Here is a 2,662-nt window from a genome sequence, read left to right on the forward strand (position 1 = left end):
GCTACCCTCTACATCATCAAAGATATATCCCAACCCCTTATCAGGGGGTGCACCTAAGAATGAATAACTCAAGTGATCTGGCTTTCGGTTGAGCTCAAGTGTGGGAGCTTCTTGAATAAATGGTTCAAAACGCTCCTGAGAAATTTTCAGCTCTGCTAACCCAAGAGAATCGAATGGCATATTCAACTTCTTCTCCCACGGAGGTGCATTCAAAACCTGCAGTTGCTCTACTCCTCCTTCATCTTCAAAAACTGAGTCGACCCGCTCTATTTTAAAGCACTCTTCTTTTTCTGTGGGTAACTTTATTGCCTTAAACACATTAAAAGTGACCTTTTGATCGTAAACCTTCATCGAAATCTCTCCTTTTTGCACATCGATCATAGTTCAGCCTGTAGCCAAGAATGGTCTTTCCAAGATAATGGGAATCTTCTTATCTTCCTCGAAATCAAGAATTACAAAGTCAGCAGGGAAGAAGAGTTTATCCACCTTGACCAAGACATCCTCCACTACACCTCGTGGATAAGTGATGAAACGATCAGCTAGTTGCAATGACATGTATGTTGGTTTCGGATCAGGCAGACCAAGCTTCTTGAAGATGGATAAGGGCATCAGATTGATGCTAGCTCCTAAATCACATAAACACTTGTCGAACGATAAGTTTCCGATGGTGCAAGGAATAGTGAAGCTTCCAGGATCTTTAATCTTCGGAGGCAACTTCTGTTGCAGCACAGCACTATATTCCTCCGTTAGAGCAACGGTCTCTAAGTCATCGAGCTTCAGCTTCCAAGAGAGAATACCTTTCATAAACCTCGCATAGCTAGGCATCTGTTCAAGAGCTTCAGCGAAAGGTATGTTGATATGAACTTTCTTGAACACCTCCAGAAACTTAGCAAATTGCTTATCCAGCATTTTCTTCTGCAGCCTCTTAGGAAAATGAGGTGGAGGATAAATCTGTTTCTCCTCTGTATTACCCTCAGGAGGAGTGTGTTCCACAGTAGTCTTCCTTGGTTCCACCTCTACTTCCTTCTGCACATCTTCTTCAGCCAAAACTTCAGATTCTGGAACTTGAGACTTTTCAGGCTCTTTATCTTGCTGAATTTGGGGGCTTACAACCTTTCCAGACCTTAAGGTGATGACGTTCACCTGTTCTTCAACTTCCCTCTTTCCTGGATTTGTTTCTATATCACTAGGAAGCATTTCTCGTGGTCGATTCAATAAGGCATTAGCAATTTGCCCTATTTAGTTCTCCAGAGTCTTGATAGAAACAACCTGGCTTTGGCATATAAGAGCCTGGTTTTTGCACATAAGCCTCAACTCCTTTAATTCAGATTTTTCATTCGAAGATAGACCTGCAACATGAGTTTGTTGTTGAAGTTGGAGTTGTTGCTGAAAACCAGGAGGGTTGAACAGCTTATTTCCAAACTGCTGGAATGGTTGTTGCATCGCATTCTGATTGTTGTTCCAACTGAGGTTAAGATGATTCCAGTTGTCAGGATGATAAGTGTCTGGAACTGGTTGCTGTGATCTCTGAAAGTTGCTCACAAACTGAGCTGAGTCACTAGATATAGCGCATTGTTCCATCGCATGTGGACCTGCACATAGCTCACAAACACTAATTATCTGTTTAACACCATAGTTAGCCAGAGAATCGATCTTCATAGACAACGCCTTTAGTTGAGCAGTGATAGCCGTAGCTGTATCCACTTCAAGAACTCCTGCTACCTTGCCATATGGATATCTCTGGGTTGGATACTAATATTCATTATCAGCCATCAGTTCAATTAGATCATAAGCTTCCTCATAGCTCTTTGTCCATAATGCTCCGCCTGATGCTGCATCGAGCATAGGTCTGGACTGTGCTCCCAACCCATTATAAAAACAAGTGATGATCATCCAATCAGAAATTCCATGATGAGGACACTTCCTAAGCATCTCCTTGTAGCGCTCCCAAGCTTCACATAGCGATTCTCCCGTTTGCTGCATAAATTAAGTAATAGCTTTCCTCATTGCAGCTATCTTCGCCATAGGGAAGAATTTAGTAAGGAATTTCTGAGCAAGATCTTCCCAAGTAGTAATCGAACCAGCTGGTAGAGAGTGTAACCAGCTCTTAGCCTTGTCCCTCAGAGAGAATGAGAAAAGTCTCAGCTTAATAGCATCTTCAGAAACACCATTGAACCTGAAAGTGTCGTAGATCTCTATGAAATCCCTAATGTGCGTATTGGGATCTTCCATTGGAGAACCCCCAAACTGGACTGAATTCTGCACCCATTGAATTATGCCAGGCTTGATCTCAAAGGTATTAGTTGTGATAGCTGGCCTGACAATGCTAGATTGATTGTCATTGATCTTGGGTTGAGAAAAATCCATCAAGGCTTTCGTTCGTGCTGCTGGATCTCCCATTGTAATGAGTACCTGAAACACAAACAAATAAACCGTGAAAGTAAAAGAATCCGAGTCACTGAACTTTAACGACCACTGATAACAAGCACATAAACTAAAAATTAACACTGAGTCCCCGGCAGCGGCGCCAAAAACTTGTTAGGGCGAAAACACGTGCTAATATTCACGCAAGTATACGCGTTCGCAAGTAGTGTAAGATATAAATCAGATTCATTCCCACAGAGACTGGTTTAGGTTAAGTTCAATTTATGCACCTATGCAA

At 42.2% G+C, this 2,662-nt stretch overlaps 1 non-coding gene across 1 annotated transcript; it reads left to right on the plus strand.

Annotated features, from left to right (window-relative positions):
- Positions 1-1,903: 1,903 nt before the first annotated feature.
- On the plus strand, positions 1,904-2,010 carry LOC141663337 (small nucleolar RNA R71). The gene has a single exon (XR_012551416.1). It is a non-coding gene; the product is annotated as a small nucleolar RNA R71 (small nucleolar RNA).
- Positions 2,011-2,662: the final 652 nt, after the last annotated feature.

Source organism: Apium graveolens, chromosome 5 (assembly GCF_009905375.1).
Source record: "Apium graveolens cultivar Ventura chromosome 5, ASM990537v1, whole genome shotgun sequence".
In the NCBI taxonomy this organism is placed as follows: Eukaryota; Viridiplantae; Streptophyta; class Magnoliopsida; order Apiales; family Apiaceae; genus Apium; species Apium graveolens.